Source organism: Corapipo altera, unplaced genomic scaffold, assembly GCF_003945725.1.
Source record: "Corapipo altera isolate COAL_440 unplaced genomic scaffold, ASM394572v1 1, whole genome shotgun sequence".
NCBI classification, from domain to species: Eukaryota; Metazoa; Chordata; class Aves; order Passeriformes; family Pipridae; genus Corapipo; species Corapipo altera.
The window spans coordinates 38,209,655-38,227,462 of NW_020884873.1; the positions used below are offsets into that span (position 1 = coordinate 38,209,655).

A 17,808-nucleotide genomic window follows, 5' to 3' on the forward strand; every position below is an offset into this window, starting at 1 on the left:
AGTAGTTCCTATAGAAAGTCCAAAAAAATTGATGGAGAAGATTATATTCCTTTCCTCAGCAATTGCATTTGCAGGTTGTATTTTTTTTATCTTATTTCCTGAGGCTTGCAGTAGCTGTGTTTTCTCTTGGACATAAAACAAAGTCCTGTATATACAAAGAGAAAACTGTCTGTGCTGTTTCCTCAGGACTACAGTTGGTAACTTGGACAGGCTTTATTTTTGTCCATGTTGTGAAAAACAGGGTAGGTTATAACACTATTAAAGCAGCTCTGCTGGATTTGCATTGCAGACATGGCTGTAGAATGGCTAAATTACATTACTGTAGCAAACTTCCCAGGCTATCCATATGGTTAAGTAGAAACTCAGAGTTTATAGCTTAATTAGAGGCATGTGTAAGTGAGGATCAGATAAACAGATATACAACTTAAAAGAGCGCATTGGCCATAAATTCTTTCATTCCAGATTCAGATCTCCTAATATATGACTTCAAACACCTTTGACAAGGTTATTGAACAGCCAAGCATCTTATTTCCTATGCCTTTGGAACCTGAAGTGGGAAGAAGTAAATGGCAGAAATCATGTAATCTGGCCAGCAGAACCTAAACATATTTAGATCTTTGTGATAAGTGTTACAGAAATGCTTGAGTAGGTGGCAGGGGAAAACACAGGACAAGGAACAAACAACTCTAAGGGGAGAGATGGTCCTTTTGCCATCTTTGCCACCTTTTCTTTGCATTCCCTTTATAATTAATTTTTACAGTATTATGATATAATTTGTTTTTATTATATTATATATTTTACAATAAATTTCTCTTTTTTCACACTCTTCCTTCATCCTCTGTGTTTTTTCTTAAATTACAGATGAAATCCAAACTCATTCTGATGGAAAGGGTGATAGAAGCTGACTCTCCTGAGGTTTCACCTGCCTGTACAAGCGTCTGTCCTTTCTCTCTGAAAACTTCCACATAGATGCAATCTGGAAGTGTTTATTTTCAGACTTGGTTAGGATTTAAAAAGAATTGCTCAGCAATATGATGGTGATATTACATCCAGGCTGCAAGGAAATGGCAGAGCAGAGCACCCAGGGCTTGAATTGCAGTTGAAACTTTTAAGGTGATAAGTAGGTTTAACACTCTTGCTGTAGCAAAGTTGTAGCCTTGGGTTGTAGTCTGAAGTTGTTTCCTGTGAGTTACATTTTTATTTTTTCATATGCAGAAAGATGATTTTGACCAGACTGGAATACAGATAACAAACTTACTCAGCTAACACAGGAAAACCAAATATGTTTCAAAACAAGATGGGAAAATTGTAATTTCCGTTTCCTCATGTAATTCCTTTGTTAGAAAATCAAGACAGACACTGCCACACAACAGCCAGATTTCAGCTTTATATAAAACAACTTTTGACGTTTCAAACATATTTGTTTCACCAAGTGGGGAGAGTTTGTGACTGCTTAGAAGTCACTCTGGCAAAATTATCTCATCTTCCAATTTGCATCTACAGAAAAAATATAACGTTGAGTTAAACGCCTTCATTGTTACTCATTCTCTGATGTTTCCACAGGGGTTTTAAACACTGTGAGACCACTAGAGAAACAGGAGTTCAATCCACGTTGCTTAAAGTGAGTTAGGTGCAAGACGCTGAAACAAGGGCTGCACACTCCGGCCGCTGAAACAGATACCGAAAGTGCCGGTAACAACATAGCAAAGGGATTTAAACGTGCCCCTCGCTGCTTCAGCGTCCCTTTAATGCCTGCCGCCTTCGTTTTGCGACCCTCTCGATGTTAACGCCAGGGTTGCTTTGCTTTGGGAAGTGTCCACCCCCGCCAGCTCCCTCCGGGAGCTTCCCTAAGCCTGGTGGCTGCCGGACCCAAAAACCCTTCTATCCAGCAGTGCCCCGGCTGCCATCGGTGGGTATGCGCAGCCCACCGACAGCACCGTGGGCCGCGAATCCCACCGGAACGGGCTCCATCGCCCACCTCTGCACAGATCAACAGGAAAAAATTTCCATTAACTTTCCCCCTCCCGCTCCCTCGGTGGAAACTGGCGTCTCCAGAGTTCTGTCTGACCGGGGGAAACGGAGCAGGGAGGCTGCCCGTCCTCCGACTGCTCCCCAGCCATCCCAAACCGGGGGGAAAAGGGGTTCCCCCAAGTTTTCCCGAGTCCCCCCCAGCCCCACACGCCAGCGCCTCCCCCGCGCGCCGCTGGGCCCTGGGGCGGGGTCTGCCCGGGCCCCGCCCCTCGCTCCGCCCCTCGGCCCGAGCCCTGCCCCCCGAGCCCCGCGAGCCGGCGCCCGGCCTGGCCCGGCGGCGATTGGTGGGCTCGGCGGGCGACAGCCAATGGACGCGGCGGAGCGCGGCCGTCGCGGGCCGGGCGCGGGGCGGCAGAGCCCCATTAGGGCGGGGAGCGCGGGCGGGCTGGGCAGTCGCGGCGGAGGCGGCAGCGGGCGGTCCCTTCGCGGCGCGGCCGGAGATGCGCGTCCCCCGCCGGCGCTGACTCCGTGCGGCAGAGCCGCGTACCCGCTTCCCTCGCCGTCTGTGTGACGGACCCCACCGCCGCTCTCCGCTCGAGAGTACGTCGCCGTGGTCCGGCCGCGCTGCGGGGAGGGTAAGTGGCGGCTCCCCGGGGTAAGGAGTGACGGGCAGCCTGCGGCGGGACGCCCGGCGGGTTTGACGGGGGCTCCGTCCGCGGGCAGCACTGTGCCCCTGGTGGCGGGGCTCTTCCCGCGGTGCGGTGGGGGTCCTGCGCCCTGCGCGGGGCTTGGATCTGCAGGGCGTGACCGCGAGGAGCCGCCCGACGCCGGAGCCGGCGCTGTCCTGCGCGGAGTTGTCGGACGGGGCTGCGGGCTTGGCGGAGCAGGGGAGGAGGGGGGGCGCGGGGAGTTCCGCCGAGCCCCGCGGCGACTCCCGAGGGAAGGTGTCGCGGCGCCGCCGCGGTGCCGGCTCGGTGCCCTCGGCGGAGGGGCGCGCCGGGGCCGCCGGGCTGAGTGAGGGTTCAGATGCGGGAGCTCAGCTGTTGCCTGTCAGTGGGTGACAACTGGCTCCTGCAAGGCAGCCTCCGCCTCCTCCCTTATCCTGAGCGAAGTGTCCGCCTCTGGGTCCTGACCCGAGCGGGGACCCTGGCCGGGGGGGAAATCTCGATCTGCCATCCCGGCAGCATCTTCCGCACTGTTCGCTGTTTCTGGGGGTACCCTGTCCCCCGCATCTCTCCGCCGCTGCAGCACGGACCTCGCCGAAGTATGTGGGTTTTTTCCTTCCTCGGTGAAGAGAGCTCTGAAAGGGCGATGGACCCTCCCCGAGCCCCTTCTCCCAGAATATTTATGCCCACCGCGGGATTTCAAACTCCAGCAGCCACCGTTTATCAACCGACCCGGCTGGGTTGAGTCCGGGAGCCTTCGCTACGGTCCGAGCCCGGGCCTTGGGTCTGGCCTTGGGCAGGAATCTCTGACTGTCCCCCAGCGGGGTGGCCGAGAAAGGCAAAAGAGAGCACCCGGCAGTGTTTCCGAATGCCATCAGCTGGAGAGCGAGGAAACGCAGCGGGGGGTATTTTACAAGCGCGCTGAGAAACGTTTGTACAGCGGACTTAAACGTTAACAATGCGCATTCCTTACGTGCTAAAACCTAAAAGATGGCAAAAATGTATGACTAGCGTTATTGCAGCGAAGTTCCCTGTGATCGTTGTTTAGCTGGTAGCTGAGTTCTTTAAACTGCATGTTTTGCGCGACACTCAGAGTGAGTACTGAGGTTTTCGAGCAGGAAGGGGTTTTCCGCCTTTAGCTCTAGTTATTGTTATTATTTCTAGGAGGCATTACGTGATTTGTACTACTCCTTTACAACACAGGTATATCACAGTGGCCAGGTTTTCATCCCAAGATGTGAGTAGGTCAGAGTGGGCTTGGACAGAGAGTGAAAAGGGAGAAGGAGAGAGCAATTACTCTGATGCAGTGACAGATTCTCTCATTTCTCCCTGCAGAGCCCCGGATGAGCCGGGCTGGTGCAGTTCTGCCAACAGCACGGTAAACTGTGTCCTGTAAATCAAGGTCCACAGAGCTGCTCTCTGTATAACAAAAGGTTTTGTAATGAGTAAGCCCAGATCAGTAATATAACAATTTTAACATAACTGGGCAAGGGGTGTGCATGTGTGTGGATCTTACAGGGTTAATAGCTAAACTATTAAGATTGGAGTCAGATGTGGGTAAAAGCAACAGGAGAGTCTGGTTTTTCCTAATATCCTGTAGTATGATAACTCTGAAGAAGGTAATTGTTTAAAAAAAATCTGTTTCAATTTAAGATTTATTAAGCAAGAAGAACCTTATGTAAACATCAGAATCCCTTTCTTGTTTCATAAGACAAGAAATGGCTAGAAATGTCATTTGAACTTAAAGACTACAAACTATGTGTGGATTTTCATGTGTATGTGCAAGAATGTTATTAATCTCATTTTCAACTCAATTGTTCTATTTCTTAGGGCGACTGGGGTGTTTAGCTCAGGCTTTTGGCAAAATGGCTTCTGCACTTTTAGGTTCTGTTCCCTAGTAAATGAGCTTTTCCTAGCATTTAATAGGACTTTTAGAATATAGAAGTAAGAGATAGCAAGTGCCTTCCAAAGAAGGAGAAATGGAGGGGGTAGAAGGGGGATGCAGAGTTTTACTTACATATGTTGTAAGTTGGGAACGTATATTTGTATATAAGGGGAAGATCTGAGGAATGACTTGGCACGCTAATGACCCGGCTTTTCAGAACTTCAAGAGTTTGGTCTGTCTCCCCCTATGGTTATAATAAGAGATTAAATGCATTTGGAATATTTAATTAATTAGCATATGAAAATACGATGACTTTTACTTTGTCATTGTTTTCCTGTGAAACTTTTCTATGCTAATGAATGTCTACATTTTGCAGAGTAATTTAAATGGCGTGGCTTTGCATTATGTTTTTGCAGATTGCTTTGACCCTTTCTAATGCTGCAAGCCTTTGTATCATAGCCTAAAAGTCCTTTTGCTTTGTCATATTAATCTATTGATAAATATGTTGTCAATGACTGTGATACACAGCTTCTAACAGAGTAGACTGAGAGTTGCTCTTAAATTTAAGGCCTCTATTTGCTTGGGTGCTATATCTTGTGCATTCCAGTGTTAATTGGATGTGCAGTGATGAAGTCCATTTAAAACAAACAAACAAGCTGGGTTGTGTTTCTGTTTTCTACCACTACCTTACCCTAAAGTAAAGAGATCCCTGCTGTGATATAAGACCATGCTCTGAAACATTACTCTTTCTAATAATTGCGAAGCATCATTCGTGCTTTTGGGAAAACTGTTGTATGATACAAGATTGCATTAAGAATGCTTGATTGAGATGGATGCATAGTCACCAAGTGGCTTATATCAATATTCCCTTTATCGCCTTGTATTAAGACTTAAGCTTGAGTTTGACCAGCTCTGGTTTTTGCTTATGCTGTTTAAACAGAGGTAAACTTGAGGTTAGCTCTAGCCATTAGTATATGCTTGGTGTAAGCCATGCATGCTTAGGTCCTGCTCCTGGAAATGTTTACAGAAATGAGTAACTTTTACTTGAGTGCTTAAATTGTTTGGATTAGGAGTTGTATAATGGGAAGAACCAGCTTGGAAGGATACAGCACAGCAATCACTCATCTTTTTCCCCTCCCACCTTATGGCTGAAGAAACATGTTTTGCAAGTAATAGCATACTGAAGTCGTGGTACTTCTGGCAGAAATTCCCAGATAGACTATCAAATCAGTTTGCCAAAATTACATGCTTTTTTCAGAAACAGCTCTTTGGCTGCTGGTTCATTGACAAAGGATAGTTCCAGCTACTGAAGAAAATTTCATAGGTGGTCTGCTATAACTCTTCCTCTTTGTATTTTACTTGTTTGTAATATGTACGTTATACTTTTTTTAGCAAAACTAAATGAGCGAACGACTTTTCAGCACAAACTAACAATACTTCTCAAGCATGTTTTTGTGCAAGGAGGTTTTTCTAAATTTACAAAATGAGTGAGGTGCTCATATACAAGAGGTATGAGCCAATACAAATATTTTCAGTCTTTTTAAAATATCTGTAGGTGACAACTTTTTGCAAGTTTACCTTTTCTTGGAACTCTGCCTGGAAGGCTGACTTCTTAAAAGTTCTTCAATATAGCCATAAGCTTGATGAGTTGCTTTTCAAGATTATTTTGAACCTATCAAGCTCAGTGCTTTGCTAGCTAGTAAACCTGGGGTAGACAGTCTCTCAGGCAGGCCTTTCATTTCCAGTGGATTACGCATCAACAAGAGCTGGAACTGTGTTATTTCAGTTGTTCTGCACCAAAGTCATGTACTCCTAAGGTCTGTGTTTGAAACAAGAATTTATAGCACCTGATAGCTCTTGCTGTTCTGCCTTCTGTACTTCTCTCCTTCCTTTTCCTCCCCTCTCTCCCCTCCTTAAGATGTAAGAGTATTATGGAGTGTGCTTGTAAGTTTGTATCTATAACAGTTTTATTCCGTTGTCCCCCTTTTGTCTAAGCACAGATCCTACAGCTTGCAATTACTGTCTTTGACTTTAGTAACAATTCTTTTTCTTTTTTAAATGGTTCCAGTTACATACAATATCAGCTTTGTAGAGCAGTTGCATGCCAAAAAAGCATTTTCAACTGCCATCCAAATATTGAAATATAATTGCTTGCTTTTATATAAAGTAAAATTTGGTTCCTGTGATGTTTTTTAACCCACTTTTTGAGCTTTTTGCTTTCTAGTAATCCCAGTTTTAATACTACATGATTCCAGAACTAGGCTTCTCTGTCGGCAGCATGCCAAATCCTGTCTAATGTCTGTCTTAATGTGGTGTATATGAAAACTGGCTTCTCTGTGGATTTGATCACTGATTTGTTTAATTGCAACCAGCGTGATTAAAAATCTGCATGTCAATATCGCGATGCTTATAGTAAAATTAGTTTGGGGGTTTTTTTTAAGCAGAGTGATATTAGTCCCTTTAATTTTCTCTGAGAGAGTCTTCGTTGTCCAAACATCTTCGTTTCTGAATGTTTGAGTGTTTTGAAAAGAAAATAGCAACATGGATGCAGTTATGAATATAACAACATAGGCCTTGGATTGTGCTGTGTGGTAGGACTCTTGCATCCTCTTGTTCTGTAGGAAAGCTGCATCTTCTCTCACCAGTCTTAAAAAGACTGACATGAGAGACTTGCGTCTGGAACCTTAAACACTTCTAGGCAGACACTGCTGCACCATTTCTCAAAACACACATCCCTTCTGTATTCCTATGCTCCCTGCTGGAGCCCCCTGACACAGGCACTGTAATTGTTTAGCTTTCCCCATTTTGCCCTCCCCTAATCTCTTCATTAACAGGGTGCTCCTGTGACAGAGTAGTGCTAGCTCAGCCAGAGGCTCAGCCCAGACACTCTTGCTCAACCTGTCCAGCACATGGGCTGGTTGGACACTGCCCTCACCCATGGCCCATTTCTGTGGCAACACAGACACACAATAACCATGGCACAAATTGAAAGCCACCTTGCACTTTCAGGTGTGGATCAAGTTGTCTAAGAGCAGTAAAACCTGACTTGTTTTCAAGTATGTTAAAAATTAGTGCATGATTAGTGGAGATGTTTTTTAAGGATCTCTTTTTGTAATCAAGTGTTAATCACCCAGAAGTTCAAAAGTGTTTATGTAAAGACATTGCATGTGTTTGTGTGCATACTTTAGAACTAATATGCTTTTACTTTATTTCAGACTCTTTGTAGGAATTGGTATTTTCATATAAAAATAAAAGCTTCACATGCTGAGATGACTATTCAAAGTATGAATATTTATGTACTTTGAAATGAATTTTATGAAGGTGCTGAAGAAATGTCTGAACCTAGCATATTTGCATCTCTGTATACAGACTCCTAAATGAGTTATGCCAGCTCTAGAACCTCACTAGTGAATTGTAAATGTCTTTTGTAAAAGTATACATACGGCTTTCTGAGAGCTTTGAACTGTTTTCTCATGCTTTGCTCATCAGAAAGATCATATGGCTAACTCATGAAAGGGCTTTTTTTTCTTCCAGTCTTGTTTGCAAAGCATGGTGGATCTGTGTGATAAATATTGAGTTCTTATTCATCCTGGGACTGAAATGAGTTCATTCTGTGCCTATGGAATATGAGAAAAATATATACAAAGGATATGTTTATATTTAATAAAATTAATAGCATAAAGCGAGTGCAAAGAAACTTATAAGCCTAAACAGCTTGGCAGGCTGATAGCCAGCAAATGTCTTAGAGTACTGCCAAACACGTAGAAAGCAGACCAGGCTCTCATCTGTTCTGAGGTACCAAAAAACTATGTAACTTCCAGCCTCTTAAGGATATTGTTTACCCAGGGTGCAGCTTTGTTCTGTCCTATCAGCAGCTCAGTGTAGGTTTGGATTGCAGCAGGTATCTGCTAGAAGGTACCCCTGCCATTCAGGAGAAATGCGACTGCCTGAAAAAGCAAGCAGTTGTGCTACAGCAGCTCTTCACAGCCAGATCCCAGGGTGCATGTCCCCTTTTACAGGGCACTGGCATCCCCTTAGGAGGCTCTGTGGAAGGAAGCTGTGTTACCAGGGTAAAGCTGGAGACAACATCCACGTGGTAAGAGGGAGTCCTACGTACTGCTGTTGTGCTCAACTATGAGCTGCCAAAAAGCTGTGGAAGTGCTCTCAGCAATGGATGCTGCCGAATAGGTTGGTGAGCTCCGTGGCTTCTTTAGCTGTTTGCAAACCCAACAAATGTCAAGCTTTACCCCAACCTTTCATACAGCCCCTCTGCTTGGACAATCTTTGCAGGGGATTTTGGGTGGTGTGAAGCTGTAGTTCAGTGGTCCAGGCTATTAGCCCATTTTGTTCTCAATATATAGTTTTCCAGTTATATAAAACCATTGATTTCATGCAAGAACAACTTGTATGGTTTTAGAGTAGCTGTTAATATGCTGAAACTGAGCAATGCAGGTATTTGATTGAACTGAAGTGACCACAGTGACAAGGGAGCATCTGTTTCATTGCTGCAGATTTATTGCTTTTCTCATTTCTTTGCAAGATGTCCCCTGACACTTGGAGCTCTACTGTCTAGTTCTCAGTCTGCCACCTTTTAGGCTGTAATTTTGGAAGGTTAATTTTTTTATGTCTCTCTGTCTGTCTTGTACTGTGACTATTCATAAACATTTTTAACATATTAGTGGATGTCTTATTAGCCTGGAGCTGATGCTGTGAGGAGGTACTGATATGCTGAGGGCTTTTTCACAGTGGTGTACTTGGCGACCTTATTTTAGGAATTGAAGTGATACCAGCCTCCTTTTTTTTTTTTTTTAAATTTGATGCCTAAATCAGTGTTCAACATCTAAATGCTAACTACAAAACGCTCGAAGTTGGATATTCCAGGGCATATGCTTGTTCTTGCATCTCTTTCCATATTCCCATGGCCTCTGGAAGGAGACATGCTTTGAAAGAACAGGTCTCATGAAAATCAGGAGGCACATCTTGAATTATGCAACATTTTTTCTGCAGGTGGAAGTCATCCTCCTTTGTGCAATTCTGTGCATTTACCTTCATCCTACTTTGTTGTGTATTAAATCAGCTGATATCTAATGCAATTGGGTGAAGATAATCTAGACTTGTTTTTAAAAGGAAACTGATGGCACGTTGTCCTGCTGGAGTGCAGGGGGAGACTTAAAAACCAGTATGTGGGCTGTGACACCGGTCATGCATAGGAGTGAGAGTAGGGGGAAAAACACTTCCAAACAGGCAGTTACAGTAATATTCTGCCAGAGTTGGACTCTGAATGAATATGAATTACTTCAATCTTGCATTACTGTTGTAAATAAAACCTGATAAAACAATGAATTAAGACACTATTCCCTCTGTAAACTACTCGAGCTATTTACCTTATACTGTTGCATAGTTTTGAAGGCACAGTTTAAGTGGGGGATGTAGAGATACTTTGGAAATATTTGGGGGGTTTCTTTTTAATTTAAGTGAGCTTCCCAGATCAGTTTGAACAGGACAATGACTGTGTTCATGCACACTAGGGTGTGGTGAAAGAGGAGCTTCCTAACCACATGCTGCTACCAAAAACAAAAAAAGAAAAAAAACCCCAACCATAGACCATAAAGCTGTAGCTTCTGTTCTGCTGTAGCTCCAACCTATGAAGTGATTTTGTCACTTATGTCACGTCTATTACTTTGTCTGACTGGAGTTCCAGTTTCAAGTGTTGCTTTTTCTAACCACTGTAATATTAGTTGTTCAGATGATCCTGAAGGGTTTTGGAAGATCATCTGCTTGGACTTGAGTATGAATGACGGTTAGGCACTATTTCTAGTGATGAAAATAGTTCAGATCTCTGCTCTCACTTCCCAGTTGCTGGGAGTGGAAAGTCTTTGTGTCCTTCAGAAAGAAAATGGCCTGCTCCTCATTTTATGGAATAACTGTAGGAAAATATAAACCAATTAAGTCTGTCTGAAAAAAATAAAAAAAGCAATATTTATTTCTAAACTTTTATTTTAGAAGCCAGTGCCTGAGCTTCTGACTTCCTAACACCAGTTCCAAGTCTTTAAAAAAAAAAGGCAAACCTTGGGTAAGCTGCGAGTTCTCTTCACCCCCAGCTAGAGCCTCTTTGCTTGCCTTTGCTTGTGTACTCTATCGGTTTCACAGTTCATATACTTGTGGTTTTTTTTAAATCTCCCCCTGCACTCTGGTGGGAAACATGTCTGCTGTTTCCTTTCAAACACACAAGGCTTGATTCTCCTCTCACAATGGCATAAATTGTGAAGAACTCCACTTGAAATCAATGGAAGTAAAGACATGTAAAATGGGGTGAGAGAAGAGCCTAGCCTCTGGTTTCTATTTTTAAGTCAGTCTGGTTAACCTAAAATTGTTCAATGTGCCACTGTGACTTTAGTTTGTAGAAATCTATTGCTATGCTTGTTTCTTTTCATACATAATGTATCATTTTCATATATAATACATCACAGCTAGTACCCCTAATCATGATGCACATGTCTTTGACTTAACATCTTGGTACTACTATGTCAGTTTTGGTAGTTAATAAGCAATATGTATGGTAAAGTACTTAACTTACTAGAGTCAGATCCTGTGAAAAGTCTGAGTTATAGTTGTATTCCTGTGCAGCTCCCAAAGGAAAGAAAGCTGGATTGGCTCTGTCGCTACAACCTAAACTTTCTTTGTGGTTTTCTACTGCTTTAGTAGTTCTAATCTGTGAATCTTGTTCCTCATTATCCAGGTTCAAGATATTAATTATATATAAACAAAACTTTCTTGGTTATTGTTGGTTTTCTGTGCTTATAAAGTGTTCAGCTCTGTTCTTATGTTTTGTACATGCTTAAGAACTTGCTACAACTTCAAATTTTCTCTGAAAAGTGAAGTACTTTGTAATAAACCTGGAATATCTGCACACAGTTTTTGCCACTGCCCAAGTTTTGGAGGTTGTACACATTTGTTTATTTTTTGGCAATGGCTTATGGTCCTTAATTACCATCAGTAGTCAAATAACAGAATGAGATTATACAGCAGTGCTGTAAAAGCTGTTCATGCTAGCTATGATCTGTACACGTGTGGATATCTTTGAGAACAGTCACCTCATTCATTAACCAGTGCCACAGACTTCCAACTTTACCACTATTTAGTTTTTGAAATTACTGCAACGTTCTCTACCTAACTGAAACATTGCTTTGACTGCCTCTTTCTGTAGTTTAAAAACCTCCCATGAAATAGTTGCCTCCTGTAATGTATTCTAACTTGCAGTAAATCTATTGGTGCATTTGAATTTTTGTTTTCTGCTAGAGTAGCAAATCACAGGTGTCCACAAGGGAGTCTCTTTAAACTTGAATACTGTGGTAGGCTTAATATATCATTTAAATTTTATCTCTAATTTTATTATGATGAGAGTGAAATTCCTGTGGTGTTTAGCTGTTGGGTCCTTGAGCTTTCCCCTTCCATTTTAATCCACTAGCTCCTCAAAAAATCAAGAGGTTGCTTAGCTGATACGTGGTGGCCTTTTGTATCAGGGACAGAAGATGCCACAGAAGCTTGCTGTGCTGCACTGGGTTGTAGTAATGCAGATCTCAATGTTCAGTGTGGCTTCCCAGCCACAGAGGTGATGCACAACTGGTTTCTGACTTCTTGACTACAGTTGTGAATTCCAAGAGCAAATCCTTCCTTGTCCCTGCTAGGTTTTGCATTACTTACATTATGGGGAAAATGGTTTATCATAGTCAATTCACTGTAGCTTTAACCATGGCTTTTTTGAAGTATAGTTGTCTGACAGGTAGCGTGGTGGAGACTAAACTAAGATGTGGTGTTCGTTGCTGCTGTGAACTGCTGTGGTCATGTGCAGCAGTGCTTGCCTACAACTGATGTGAGGAGTGGTGGGGGCAGAGAAGGGTGTATGATAGGGATACATATGCTTGTTGGTCAAATAAGCTTTTCACACCTGGAAGCTGGACACTTCACAGCTTTGTTCAGGTAGAGCAGTCTTTGTTGTGGAGTGGGGAACTGACTGCCTTCCAACTGCAGAGATGTGAAGATAGTCTTTCTGGTGGTAGGCTTTACTAATTTTTCATCTAATGGCTTTGAGACTCATTCTGTCATACAATTTTTGGAGCACGTTTAAGCTCTTCTGAGAGTTATTATTGTGGAGGCTGCAATACGTGTCTGGAACAGAAACTACTTTTGGTAGTATTTTTAAAGCATGAGGTCTGGTGTGCAAGTCATTTTTGGGTACGAGAGAAACAAAAGGTTCTGTAGATAGAGTATCAGAATCTATGAGAAAATTAGTCTCTAATGCAAATTGGTACATACAGCAAGCCTGAAGAAAGACTGAAATCTTTGCCAAGCAATATGAAGCACCTTATTATTTTCATAGATGAAGCAGCCTCCTATGAAAAAGATATGGGAATAGAAGAGCATGCTTCTGGCTCTTTATTAGTTGTAGTGGTTAAGAACAAATCAAAGATAATAGCGTGTAATAAGGTTGGTGACTTAAAGGCTCTGAACAAACTTAAGTAACTTTCTGCCTGTGAAATTTCATGATGTAAGACTTGATCTCAGAAAATGGAGATGGGTTTGGAGATCCAGAGCTTGAGCTTCTTTATAGTTAATTTTGAGGAGTTGTCACCACAAAATACAGAACTGATAGTGCCATGCTTCTGCAAAACACAAATCTCTTTTGGAAGTAGCAATAAGGCCAATGTAAATTTCAGAAAGCAGTCCTTCTAGTAAATAATTCCAGAGCCATTTGCTTTCAGTCTTGATTTATATGTAGACATCCTGAAAGCTCTGACTACTGAACAGTTCACTATGTACCTATTTCAGCTGTCTTTAAAAGCTACCTTTTTTCACATAGATGCTTTCTGACAAGAATCCTCAGACAGATGCTTGGCACTCATGTCTTTTGTGGCAGAAAGCAAAAACGTATGGGATCAGAAGTATGAATAGATTACTCCTGAATAATCCTTCTATTCAGTTACAGGTCTGTGTCACGGCATACACTGTAAGAAAGTGTTTAAAACTCTTTTAAAAAAAGATGCATGTGTTAAGGACAAAAGTGTGTGTGGTGGGAAAGTAAAGCAATGTTTTACATAACACCAGCAGGCTCTAAGGTTTTATCTGACTGTCCTGTTTAAGGAAGGTAAAAATGATTAAAAATTGGTATGCTATGGAAGGGTGCACAGAAAATATATATTTACTGGCATCCTTCCAGAATTACTATTTAGAGACAATTTTGTAATGTTGGTGTCTAACGGCATTCTGGTATCCTCAGTTTTCTTTTCCATGGAACAGTTCCAGCCCTCACTTACAAATTAGCTTGCTCTATGATACCATATGGAATAAAATAAATATCAGGACACACTGCAAAACATTTATGCCTGAATTTCTGACCAAAGTATGCACATAGTTTGCTATAGCTATGAATTTGGCCCTTTAAGAAAAACATTTTGGAAGACACCTGATCATGTGTGCACATGCTGCACCTGTGCCGCAATAGATGCACACCAAGCACACTTCTGTAAGGAAGCCTGGGATCCTCTCCTCTAAAGCTGAAGCGTTTCTGTAGCTGTTAGGCCAACACTGTAAGGTGCACTACCAGCATGGAGGGCAGAGCATACTGGCCTGAGAAGGTGTAGATGTTTATCAAGTCTGTGCTGTGACAACTATCTACAGAAGAAATGCTTGAGAATAGTCACCTTGAAGCTGCATACATGAAAAATATGCAGAATTAATGATAGTCCTTGACACTTCCACTAAAATACTGAAATATGTGACTTGAGCTCCAACTAGACTTCTGGGTTTGCAAAGTAAACTAGACTACTGTGATAGGGCCTGGCTCAGCTTTTTTGCAGCTGGTGACTTCAGGGAAGGACTGAAGGATAGGGTCTTCCATCAAGGAGGGTTAACAGCCAAATCTGATCAGGTAAACACCAAGCACAGACTCAAAGATGACAAATGTAGTAGCTAAGTGGTGGGGTATGGAAAGCTCACAGCCTGTGGTGTTAGGGCTCTGGCTGCTACTGTCCAATGCAGGCCTCTCAATCCTGGTGGAAAATGGCAATATACTAATCTCTTCACTGAGGAAAGGTGCAATGGAGCTGCAACCATGGAGTCAGTGTGACTTGTGATGGTGGCTTAATGTATAGCTGAACAAAAGGTTGATGAATTGTCATAGAATGATATGGGTTGGAAGGGACCTTAAAGATCATCTAGTTCCAACCACCCTGGTGTAAGCAGGGACACCTTCCTCTGGACTAGGTTGCTCAAAGCCCCATCCAACCTGGCCTTGAGCACTTCCATGGATGAGGAATCCACAGCTTCTCTGGGCAGCCTGTTCTGGTGCCTCACCACCTTCACAATAAAGGATTTCTTTCTAATATCTAATCTAAATGTACCTTGTTTCAGTTCAAAGCCAATACCGTTTGTCCTGTCACTACATGCCCTTGAGGTAAGTCCCCCTCTAGCTTTTTGTAGGTGCTGGAAGGCTGCTCTAAAAGGCTCCTTGGAGCTTTCTCTTCTCCAGGCTGAACAGCCCCAGCTCTCTCAGCCTGCCTTCATAAAAGAGGTGCTCCAGCCCTCTCATCTTCTTCCTAGCTCTCCTCTGGACTTGCTCCAGCATGTTCAGGTGCTTGTGTTACGGGCCCCAGAGCTGGATGCAGTGCAGTATTCTGGGTGGGTCTAATGAGAGCAGAAGGGCAGAATCACCTCTTGCCCTGCTGGCCACACTGCTTTCCCTGCAGCCTGGGACACATTTGGCTTTCTGGGTTGCAAGTGCACCTTGATGGGTTATGCTGAGCTTCTTCTCCACCAACACCCCCAAGTCCTTCTCCTCAGGACTGCTCTCAATGCATTCTTCTCCCAGTCTGTACCTGTGCTTGGGATTACCCTGACCCTGGTGCAGAACCTGGCACTTGGCCTTGTTGAACTTCATGAGGTTTGCACAGACCCACCTCTCAAGCCTGTCCAGAAGCCTCTGGATGGCATCCCTTCCCTCCAGCGTGTCAGCCACACCACACAGCTTGGCGTCGGCGACCTTGCTGAGGGTGCACTCGATGGCACTGTCCGTATCGCCGACAAGGATCTTAAACAGCGCCGGCCCCAATACAGACCTCAGCCGAACGCCACTCGATAGAGGGCTCGTTCCGCCCGTCGCCTCAGCCTGTGAGGGTGGGGGGCGGGCGGGCGGGCGGTCCCGGCGGGGTCGCTCCGGCGGCAGGTCCCTGTCGGCGGGTCCCTGTCCGTGGGTCCCTGTCGCCGCCTCCCCGCTCACGGCACCGGCGGCCGCTGCTCCGCCCCACCCCCGCCAGGTGGCGCCTGTGCGCTGAGCGCGCGCCGGCTCCTGCTCCTGCCGCGGCCGGGATCGGGATCAGCCAGGGGAGAGGTGATGTTAAACGGAGCAAGGCCGGCCGCGAGGAAAGGACAACGCTCCTGCTTTTCCCAGTGCGCTTGTGGCACTCAGAACGCTTCTGCCTAGCTGTGTTTTCAAGGCTAAAATTATTTCGGGGACGGGTTTGCAGTGGCACTAAGAGCAAAGCAAAGTGTGCTTTTTTTCATTCCCCTCAATTTGCCATCATCCTGCTTTAAATGAGTGAAATTAGACGGATTTGAGGGACAGATGACAACCTGCAATGCAAAAAAACCCAAACAAACAAAAAAAAACCAAACAAAAAAAACCAACAGAGACTGGCTATTTTTTCTGTTCCTCTGCATGCTTGGTCTCTGTTAATTTACCACTGTTCCAAATTATATTGAAACCCAAAGGAAAAGGGAACAAGCTTAAAGGTCCCAGTCCCTCTACTCAAAGATCTGTGAAGGTGTTCAGCTTTTGGAGTGACATCTTGCTTCACTTTTTCTGTCAGGGGAGGATGGACATGCCTTTGCAGGTAGAGCTTGAGAAGTGAAGTAGAACGTAGCCCTTGGCCTCTGGTTGCCCCAGCTGGCCAGAGGGTATGGCAGGAGCCTGGCAGGCTGTGGCATTCCATGTTGGAGACTAAGCTCTTCCCCACCCCAGAAGACCCTCTGGACAGGCAAGTGTGTGTGTTGCCTGTTGTGGTGGCAGCTCCATGAGGGTGCAAGTGGTCTGAGTACGTAGGCGGAGGCAGGAGCCTTCTCACAACCACTCCACAAACACGGAAGACAACACAAGAAGTCTTGCACTTTGATGTGGTTCTCTAAGGCCCTGGTAAGCTGCCCAAACTAGTTTAACCAGGCCCAGAGGCAGCAGAGTGAGGAAGAAATGGGCTCTGCTGAATAGCCAAAGGAGCGCTTCCTTATCACCCTCATTCCTGGGAAGCTTTTGCCCAGAACTGAGCTTGTCCCGAAGATACAGGAGCGAGATAGTCCTGCCTAAGACTGAAGGAGAAACATGTTTTGTTAATAATTGTGAGGAGGCCATCTAGGATCAGTAACTGTCGGTTCTCCTTTTCAAGGAAGGATAGGCAGGAGCTAAATTCAGGCCTGCAGAGTAATTCTGCTTGGGATGCAAGCTATGACTGCCACTGCTTCCCTCTAACGGCCTTGGAAGGAGAAGGGGCACCTCAGGAGGTTGCTGAGATTACAGGCAGATTGTACCTTCAAACAGCAGTGTCCATATCTTTTGATGGATACAGGGTGACTGTCAAATAGGGAGAAATGTGACTCACCTGGCAAACAGAAAAGGGTGACAGCCTGACCAACCTGCAGCCAGATTTGTAGATCAAAGCCTTCAAGCGCTGCACCCTGAGCTGCATGGTGAGCTCCTCACATGCATTAAACTAGTCTAACAAAATGAACGGAATACTCAGTATTCAGAAAATTTTCTGCAGAAAAGAAATGGGGAGGAATTACTGGCCCTGCAGAACTTGGGCATCTGGCCAACTTGACCAAAATATTGTTTAAAAATAAGATTATGATTTCTCAGAATTTTAGGCATGTGGTTTCAGAGTTTTTAGTTAAATCCTTGTAAGCATTATCCTGTTAACATGAAAAATGTTAACAGTTTTATAGACTTTCTGATAGGGCTGTGAGACAGAGGTGCTAATAATGAATCACCTGAGTGGTAGGTGTTGTAACCATTCTCAAATAGACTGGAAGGCTTTCTTTTTTTTCTTATTCTTTTACAAATACTGATTAGTCCTACACCAAACAAGACTTGTCTCCTTTTGTACCCTTCTTCCTATAGGAGAAAGAAAACATGCTTTCAGGAGGGATTTTTTTGGGGGGTTGTTTGTTTGTTTGTTTGTTTGGGGTTTTTTGGGGGGAGAGGTGATGTTCCTTGATTTCAGTATTGGGAAAGGAAACCCT

The 17,808-nt window shown here is 44.2% G+C and overlaps 1 protein-coding gene across 1 annotated transcript in view; it reads left to right on the plus strand.

The window, feature by feature from the left end:
- The first annotated feature begins 2,464 nt into the window (after positions 1–2,464).
- The window catches only part of PRICKLE1 (prickle planar cell polarity protein 1), a 66,642-nt gene continuing 51,298 nt past the window's right edge, over positions 2,465–17,808 (plus strand). Inside the window, exon 1 of the mRNA XM_027657470.1 lies at positions 2,465–2,606. The gene's annotated coding sequence lies outside the window, so the exon portion shown is untranslated. The remainder of the gene's footprint in view (positions 2,607–17,808) is intronic.